The sequence below is a fragment of the Rhea americana genome, unplaced genomic scaffold (genome assembly GCF_003343005.1).
Source record: "Rhea americana isolate MKP2758 unplaced genomic scaffold, rheAme1 scaffold_298, whole genome shotgun sequence".
Taxonomy (NCBI): Eukaryota; Metazoa; Chordata; class Aves; order Rheiformes; family Rheidae; genus Rhea; species Rhea americana.
Genome location: NW_028186421.1, coordinates 874,846 through 885,007, shown reverse-complemented (window position 1 = coordinate 885,007; position 10,162 = coordinate 874,846).

Genomic DNA, 10,162 nt, shown 5'->3' with positions numbered 1-10,162 from the left:
ACAGCACTGCAATGCCTCCTTTCTGGCAGTGTCAGTAGGACAAGCTAAGTCCCAGCCTGCGGGAATCTGAACTACCTGCTCCTTTGGGGCAGGAGGCAAATGAATGTCTCATTGCTAGGGCAGTGTAGCAAAAACTGAACTGTCACTGCTGATACTGCGGATGTCCTATGGATAAATAGAGGGAAGTCTCTTGGGCTGTTAATCTGGCATCTTTCACGAGCACTAAATTCACACACAAAAATTTAAGAGGGAAAAAGTCACCTACCTAGTTTAGCAGAATGACACAAGTCGTACCGAACTGCAATAAACCAATAACGGCGTGGAAGTGACTCTATTTTCAAAGCAGTTGAAAGGGTATTATTAGAATGCTGCACTAAGCATAATTAATTTATTCTGGTAGTGTCTTCAGGCTGCCAAATGCATTTGAAAATAAGAACCCCATTTCAAATGTATTCTTATAGCAAAACTCACAAGTGTTATTTAATTGGAAAACAGCAGAAATGGACTGCTGTCTCCTTTTCAAGTAAGAATAGTGCAAGAAGTAATATTTTTGTTGCATCAGTATAACAAAGCTGTAGGTGACAATTGCATTTTCCTATCAGTTTTAGCCGTAATAAGTCAGTACAATCACTATTACACTAAGCCTCAGCTTGCTATATCAAAAAAATTAGAACAGACAGGCACCACTTTAAGGCAGTTGGTACAATTTACCTTGACTTAATAAGGTCTTTCTGTGGGAGTATGGCTGCAAGTATAAACAGTCCTACACATATTTTCACATCTTTCTTTAGTGCTTCATAACATTGGCTACTTTCATAATATTGGTTGTAGAGATATTTAGTTTGCGCAGAACATCTGGTCAGTCTCTTTTGAATATATTCTCCCAGCTTTCAATTTATTAAGTGTTAGCAGATATTTTTTAATATTCATCAGGGTCAGAGTCAATTAAAACAGTCTATTTAATGCAACTTAGGTAAATTACCAATGTCCTGTAGTTTCACAGAACACCACACTTCCAGTAACAGGAGAGACGTTTTACTATCGGTTCAAGTGTATCCTTTTTAAAGGAGGCATCTACCTCTCAGGGTCCCTGATATAGGTGACAGGACTGCAATGGAGCCATGGTCAGGATCCTCCTCACCCTCTGGCCAGTGCTTTGAGGACCACTGGCCAGGAGTCCTCTACACATTATGCACAGAGTACAGCTAGACCTAAAACTCTGACATGTGGCACTGGATCTTAACTGTGAGTATTTCCCCTAATTTAACAGAGGAAGCCACAATTTGATAAGAACACAAGTAGCTGGATCTGGCTCTGAGTATTTCTAGCAAATTGGCACCCATGCAGCAGACAATTACATTAAATATTCATCCCAAGTTAACATTTCTGAATTGATAGCTTTTCAAACAGGAAACAAAAATAAAACCAAAATTTGTAAAATGTGCCTGTTATTCTGATGAATTTATCCCGTCTGTTTTGCTCAGAAAATGATCTCTGAAAACATGGGCTTCCATGTATGATTGTTGTCACTGGTGTAAACAGGAGGAGAAATTTCAGCAAGTACAATTTTCACATCTCTGTGGCATGGAGTAATTGATTATACAATCTGCATGACAATAGGAACTCAGGCTTACAGTTTCTGAAAGGCAATTAAATAGGCATGTGCACTGTCCCAAGTGCAGTGTCTGAGATAATTAATATTTTTAGAACAGTAAACTGTACTTTTGACACCTAAAATGCAAGTTCTTGTGATTTATTTATCACTGAGAGAGGAGAAAAAAACACTGCTATTCATAATAGGACTAAAGTGACATAAGGCTTGGTGTGTTGTCCAACACAAGCAAGGCCATAAATCAAAGAACACAGCAGCCAAGGGGGAATGTTTTCAACTGAAAGAGAACTGTCCTTGACTTTCCTCATCTGGATGTAAAATTAAGATTCAAGAGTAAATATGAATAAAAATAAACACATAAAATGTAAAATAACTGTAGCTATATTCTCGGATTAAAGCCTCCGAAAGAGGAAAAATGAGAAGTCTCTTCCTGTGAGAATTTGCAGTTGATGAATGCATGTCTTAGGGCACAAGGGAATATTGTCAACTCATAATTTAGACGACACACAAATTAATCAGAACAGCTTATTTCTGATGCCTACTCCTATCTTTGTGCATGTGCAGGCTCTGCCTGCCTGTTATGAGGATGCATGCGTGGTTTTCAGTTCTTTGGTACCTTTTATCTTCCCCTTTTTTGCCTGGAAGATCAACTCAAACAAACAAGGGAAGACTGACTAACGCACCTCATGCTGAACGCTTCTCTCTGGTGAGAGATGCCTTTCCCACATAGCACACCATTAAGAACGGCGAGGCTCCACACGGGAGCACATGGCTTCCCACATACAGCAGCCTGCAGGATCAGGGGCTAATTAATGATGCAAAATGTTGTCTAAAGCCGGCACTTGACTAGAGAACAGAAAAAACGTAACCTAACAAACTCAAGGAGTTCCTTGTAACAGCAAAACGGAAAATATTTTTTTTTTTGTCCTGTCCTTCCGCCCTGTGAACACTCAATATGAGAAAATCCCTTTTATTTGTTTACCTGATCTCCAGTTGGTTATTCTTGAAGAGCTGTCAGTTTTCCCCCTTTTCCCCAGGGCTATATCACTCCCTGCACGGTGTGTGTAAGGCAGAAGGGAAGTGTTTTTATCTTCAGAACTGGATTCTTGTCCCTGTTAAGAAATTCTACAGCTGAGGAATTATGCAGGAAAAGGCAAATCCAGGTCACCCTCACTCCAGCAATCCCCAGCTGCTGTGATGGCCCTGGAAGAGAGAGTAGCCAGCCTTGAAATTTCTATGGCTCTGTGATATGGCTAGAAGCAATACCATCTAGTATCATACAAATTAATACAGTGTAAATTCTGCTGCTTTGCTGCTCCCCCTGCAGTATCTCTTTCTTCTCTTTTTAGAAAAGCAGCTGTGCTGATCAATAACTAGAAAATCCTGTTAGAACCCGAGAAAATTGTTTGCCTTGTGAAAACTGCTTCTCTCCTGTAAATATTTGCTTTTAAATGGCATGGACTGTAGCTGCATTCTGGATTGAGCAAGCCAGCAGAATTTGCTCACCCTAGTTTGACTTGAAAGGGGCAGTAATTTCTGTTTCTATCAATCAGCCTCAAACTTGACCCCTCTCCCACCCAACTTCTGGTCAATGCCAAGGGACTGCAGGATCAGGATCATTAAGCAGTGCTGAATGGACAAGTCCTAAAGTGAAGCAGAGGGATAGTCAATTGTAGGCGGAAAGCGGCAGATTTATGTCTACTAGGTGAAAGAAAAATGACTCCTAAATGGGCTGGAGCAGCTGTGAAACTAGTCTGCCACAAGCAAGGATGAAGCATGGGAATCTCAGGGAWGAGTCTCTTTGCAGTCCAGCTCTAAAAGCAATTACCATAGATAAAAGCAAGTTCCTTGCAGAGAAGGCAAACTGACAGGGCTCAATTCTTAAACAGCAATCTGGTCCCCAGGGAGCTTCCAGGTCACTTACAGACCTACTGTCGTGGCAGCTTTCCTGACTGAAGATGTGACAGGAGGGCAGGAACAGAAGAGACCGTCCCTCCAAATATGCAGTGTTGCCCAAAAAGAGATGTATTAAATAGAAAATTAATTATGAAAATTACTGTTCTCTATGCATGTTAGGTGTTGGGAGAATAGAAGATAGTCAGAGTTGCTGTATGGTAAGAGTGAGCTTCAGCTTTACAAATCAAAAATAAAACCCTCAGGCATATAAATTTTTAATTCAATTCCCTTTTAGTGTGCTAAATCTGGTTAAGATCAGTGTTTGCTAGTTGAATTCATGGATCAGAACAACTGTTCCATAATCTCCCACACACAATTCTACAAATGTAAAGCCTAAAGCTGAATTAAGCTTATGCTGTGAGTAACTACTTTTATTTTTCAAATAATAGAGAAAATAATAATATATTACATTATAGGGAGAAGCATCTACTGGGTGTAGTGTTGTACCAAAATGGAAAAAAACTCAAAGAAAGGCTCAAGGTTAAAATGAAGACTTGGAAGAAGTCTGGAGAAAGTGTAGTATCTTTCATTTCTCTAAAAAAAAGTTTTGAAACCTGTGTCTCATGAGGCATGACAGAGAGCGAGAACTGAGAAGATGGAGCAGAGCAAAAAGCTGGACACTGAAGCATGGAAAGATGTATRCTTAGTGTTACTTAGAGAGACAGGTGAAAACAACGGTAAGTGAACAAGTGAGAATAAAAGATCAAGAAGATGCTGTTAAAGCTGAAGTGGTAGCAGATGGTCATACTGCAAGAATGGAAAATAAAGAAACTCTACTCATGAAAAAATACAGACCAACAATATAAGTTCAAAAAAAGAAGCCATCACAAATAAAACTCCTAGGATGTGGATGGCTGGAGACAGAATTAGCAAGCCTTTGCTCAAAAGGGAAATGATTAAAGGTCTCAGGTGATAACAGCTCCTCTGTTGTCTAGGTAGTTCTTTGGATCAGGCTAGCTTAGTGCAAAGTACAGAAAGCTATGCCATGCGTGAGCGCACTGTGATCGCTACAGGTAACCTAGACAGTATTAATAAGTACAAATACTTGAGCATTACTTGATCTAGCATTAACCAATTTTAGATCCATCTGTCGCAGTTTGGATAGCAGCCTGGCTATTTCATATTAAATTCATATGCTTCTAAGTTACCATCAGTTGTATCCTCCACTAAATAATGTTCATAATTCAACAACTATCTGAACAGAACAATGGCTATCTATGTTCTCCTCACTAATTTCAACAGGATTATTTAAAGGATAGGGCAAAGAAAATCTTACTCCATGCCCCTAAATTCACTTCTAGTTTTAAAGAACACTACTTATATCTTCTTGTACCCAAATTAGCAGAGAAACGTATTTAAATAAGAGACAAATGTGCTAAAGCAAACAAACCAGAGAYTTGTGAGCAAAATTTTATCTTTTCTTAAATATATGCAGTCCCGTAACCTTCAAAGGCCTTTTCCTAAGCAATGGTAATTTGAGGATATAAAGGGCAAATCTTGTTTGCAATAAAGTAAYGGGAGTTCGGGAACCGATTTAAGGAGATAGTGTTTGATCCAGTGAGTTAGTGTGTGTGKGGGGGGAAACAGTCTAGCCTTCCTKTATGGTTTAATTTTGAGCTTGTAGAGCCTTCTCCATTTCAGTTCCTCTCATTAAGTTTTCTCATTCTCAGTTTCTCTCATTAAAGATATAAAGTCTGAAAGGTGGCAACTAAGTAGCAGAAATTGTATTTGAACAGTGAATTGAAATCTAACAGCCTCAAGTTTTGCCCTCAATTATTTCATTCATAACTTTGGTACTAATTGCAAGTACAGATGGTATCAAAGTCACTTATCTGCAGCTCTTGGGATTTATCAAAAGAATGAAGTTGAAATGGCAGGCTGAAGTGACTGCTCTTTGTTTATTAACATGTGTTTTCTCTGATCACTGGCAGAAAAAAGCTTCAATTTTGTATTACTGAATGAAGTCCCCCCAGCGCTGAGGAAGACAGAACAGCAGAAGGTTCCAAAGTTCACCCACATAGTACTATGAATTGATGTCAAAATCAATAAAAGAGGGAAACAGTAAGTCAGTCTAATAATTTTTGTTGTATAGGCAAAAGAAAACCTTCATTCTTGAAGAGACTGAAATTTTTATTTGGGAACCTTTTACTCTCAACTAGAGGCCTGTTATAAATGATGCCAACTGTCCTGTCATTCTGTTTTCCACTCCTGCCGTGCAATCAGGAGCCTTCATTCCTCTCCCTCTTCTGCCCCTCTGCTGTGCAATCAGCCATGGTAAGACACCTGCAGTTCAAGATCATATGTGGCTAGTAGACTTATGTTGTTTTCTAAAAAAGGTTGTGTAGTGACTTGTCATCTGGATTGAACAGATTTACATGCATGCCTTTGAAAGAGTCCTCCTAACTCAGACAGCAAATACGCACTTACTGCCACAAATACTTCAGAACCTTACAGCCTCTCAGGACTACTTCCCTACATGCTCCTCTCCGGGGGAAAGAAAGACACTGTCAGACCAAAATACCTACTCTACTAAAACATAAATCAACACTGGCAAGACAGCAGGAGAGTACCATCATATAACTGGTGTAGAGCTTCTAGCCCCGTCACATGAAGCAAAAGCAGATGAAGATGCTGAAAGAATTGCATGCAACACCTGGAAAGCTATGGCTTCTTCTAGAAATGCTTGGTCCTCCAATTTCCCTCAGAAATAACAGAGCAATTTATCTTCCTCTGCCCTATTTTCCATATATTTAAAGCAGAAATTAATTTTAAATATAAGGAGATAAATGGCATTCTGAAAYTGTAATGAAGCTGAATTCTCCACATTTTCTTGATGACCACACTAGCGTGACTATTTCTAAATATTCTCTGCCATCTCCAATAGCAAATAAGAAGGCATGCTCAAGTAATTCTTTAGTCTAAAGTCTACAACGTTCTGCTTTTGCCTCTAGAAAACTGTAACTTAGTATTCTTCAGAGAYATTTGTTTACTTTTGCAGTTAATGAATAGCTTTGTGATATTTTCAATTAAATAGCAAGCATTTTCTATGTCTCTGACAACTCTTACTTAGTCATTGCAGCACCTGCAATTTGATGCTCAGACTGGTACCCTGTGTCTATAGCACATCTGAGTTTTTCAGTAACAGGCATTGCCATTCTCTGAATCACATTACTACATGGTACCCTTCCTAAACAAAAAAGGCCCCCTTCCAAGCCCCCTCCAAACAGTCCTGTGTTAGTTTGAAAACCCTACCTACCATACAAGTCATCTGCTGCAGGAACTGAGGGACCCGTGCCTGCTGTTTGGTGATTTAAGAGCAACAGGTGTATACCACACTGCCAAGCAAATTACTCTAACTCTCTCCATTTATGGAATCACTTGGAAAGGGTGAGGGGGAAAGCTATTTTATCATGATCAATAAAGGTTTTCCTGAAGTATTAAAATTTTCATTTTAAAACTGCTGGCTAAATTTTCTGGTAGCTGTTTTTTGTGTATGAGGTGTTTCTATCTATTCCCACTATCCGCTTGCCAGCTCGGGATTATATTGTCCATGTGTGCAAGTGACACTCTCACTTCACATAGCCCAAGGGCATGTGCAAGCGCTTATGTTTGTAATCGCACTTGCACAAATGTTGCTTGTAATTACATTTTGCCGCTTTTCCTTTCCTTGCTGATTACTATTCTGAAGAAGGGAGGATACTAACCTGTGGTCTCAATTACTATTTTCTGTTAAAGCAAACTGGAATTCTACTGTAATTAACAGCTTGCTGTAGACTTATGGCTTCAGTCATATTAGAAAATATATATCCAGCATACTGAGGAAGGGCTTGTTCCTGAAAGTTTGTCCATTTTTCCTGTTATGTCCATAGGCCTAGTGAAAGCTGCAAGCTCCACTGTTACCGCATTGTTACAAAAGGGCTTGTTCCAAAGAAAAAAGTCATTTTGCTTAAGCTAGCATCAACGTTACCCATAGCTGCCTATGCAACCGAAGCACGGCGCCGCAGACTCCTGCGCCGGCTGGAGGAGAGCGYGCGGTCCCCAGGGGCCACGCGCTGTTGCCACAGCGACCGGCCGCCGCTGCCGATCGCTCGCTCGGCCGAGGAAGCCTCCCCGGTGCCACGGCAGGGCGAGCACTTGGTCCTCGTTTTGGRTGTGTCGTTATCCCAAGTGCCCGTTGACAACAGTGCCTCAGGTAGGACGAGCATCGTTCATCGCCTTCAGCGCCCAACCCAGGGAACTGAGTGGTGAAGGAGGTGGGCAGCCACGCAGGCGTCATTTAGCCATTATCAGACCATAACTTCTATAAAAACTTACTAACATCGAGTTTTTTTACCTGACAAAATGAAAGAACTTTTTTTTTTTTTTTTTTTTTTTTAATAGTAACCCACCGCTCTCTGTTCCTGAGTCACACGGTATGGGTACTGGCGGTTGTGGTGTTACCGAGGGTTGCCACTGCTGTTCGTATGGCATCGGAGCTGCGGTTTTCCTGTTTGTTTGTTTCCCCCAATTTCACGAGCCATTTAGTGTGGTAACCAGTTCAATATTTCTAGGAAGCCCACAGCCTGGTTGTCAGGCTTAGGAAAGGGGACACAAATGCCAAATACATTACATAAGGTTGTATATCACCTAAATGGTGAATGCAGTGTCATATGTATAGACTCTGCCAGCTGCTGACTTGTTTTCACTGTTCACTACACATTTAGTCTGAACAAGACAGTCTCATTACTTTATGTTTACAAGCCACTGTTTTGTAGCAGGTTGAAGTAAGGACACAAAACCCCAAAATACAGTACCTTACTTTGATTTGGACATACTGAAGATTGCTTTAAAGAGTAGCTCATTTTGTATATGTAAAAATGCAGATTGAAAGTGGTTTTACTTTGTACCTACCCAAGTTTTAATACTGCTTTTATATTTTAAAACACAAAAGAGATGTAGAAGTGCAGGCCTTATGTAAAATTTATCATAAATCTTCAAAACAGATTTGATATGGCCAGTGACAAATGATGTCCCATAAAGTACTGCATGACTATTTTTAACATAGTTCTCATACATAATTTCTCCTGCATTGATTGCCCAGCAATATGAATGTGTTGAAATACAAGGCATTATAAATGACAAGCTTTCATATCTTCACTTAATCTTCGCAGGACCTATACTCACTTGACTTCATACCAGAAGCAAACAAAAACAAGTGACGCTGACAACTGGAACCATGCCAGCAGCTCAGCTCTGGCCATCTCTCTGCATTAATCACAGCTGTATATACATGATAACTGGCYGGTAGGGGAAAGATCCCAAACTTATTTCACCTGCTTTGCCTTCTTCACCATTTCCCTTCACTGGTCAATAATTTCCCTTTTGGCTGAGATTGTAAAGGTGCAGCCCTTCCCACACCAGTATCACCAGTCACTGGGGATTACACCCTCATGTTTTGCATCCCCACAACGCTTTCTTCTTTTTTTTTCAGTCAGAATTCCATTTCTTCATCACTTCTATAAAAGCACAATTCTTTGCCTTACCACCTACCTTTCTAAAGTTGTTTACTCATGAAACCTCCTCATTTTTCATCCACTACCTCCACTTTCGTCCTTCATTGTAAGACAGATGATAACAGGCCTGAACATCAGAATGTGATGGCATTCATTCCCAGTTTTGCCCACTCGCTTTTTGTATGATACCGAGCACATTGGAAGATACTCTGGGATCTGAATAAAAGCTAGGATCCAACTTGCGTGGGAAATGAGCAGCCACGTGAGCAGGAAGCAGAGGACACCGCRTTCACGGGCCCCACGCTGCAGTGCTGCGTGCAGACTGTGTTCTGCCCGGCGGGATGTGGGGGTTTGGGAAGGAGCCAGCGTGGAACTAAGAGCGATGAGAGCCACAGCCCCGGCAGGCGTGAGCTCCCCTGCCCTGGTTGGAGCAAAATGCTTGCACAGCGCCCAAGGAGGCTTTGCCGCAGCGCTGACCGAGGTGTTCACTGTCCTCCATGCCGTTGCCAGCCGTGTCACCAGCATCATTTGCCTTTCTGTGAACGCAAGAGTACCACAGCACGTGTCGGGAGCCTTAGGGAAATAAGAGACTTTTGAGAGCTTAGGTGGAAAGTGTAAGAACTTAGGTGTCAGGTCTGCTTTCATTTCCTACTTTGCATCTGCGTTTTTAACCAGAATCACTGTCAATGTCACCCTGCTTATGAATACTGGGAAGCTTCTCTTCAACCTTCCTGCTGTTTGCATTGCAAGGACAAATTATAAAATATTGCCTTTTGCAAACCATCTCCCAACCCCCCAAAATGACTCAGTGGATCTGAGCATCTTCCTCGTGTAAACAGGGGTTACCAGCAAGGACAAGCAGGATGCTCACATCCTCCGACTTTTGCTGGAGCCCAAACCGCCACAGAACACAGTGCGGCTGTGGTTTCGTTCCAGGGGGCGGAGGGCCCCCGGAGAGGGCTCGTGGTACCAGCAGCCGGCAGCGGGGCGCAGAGCGCCGGGCCGGCCCGCAGTGGAGACACCGCAGAGCGGGCGCAGGCGGCGGGCCGGGCCGGGCCGGGGCCGGGGCCGGGCCCAGCGCAGGCTCGGCCCGCAGGGCGCC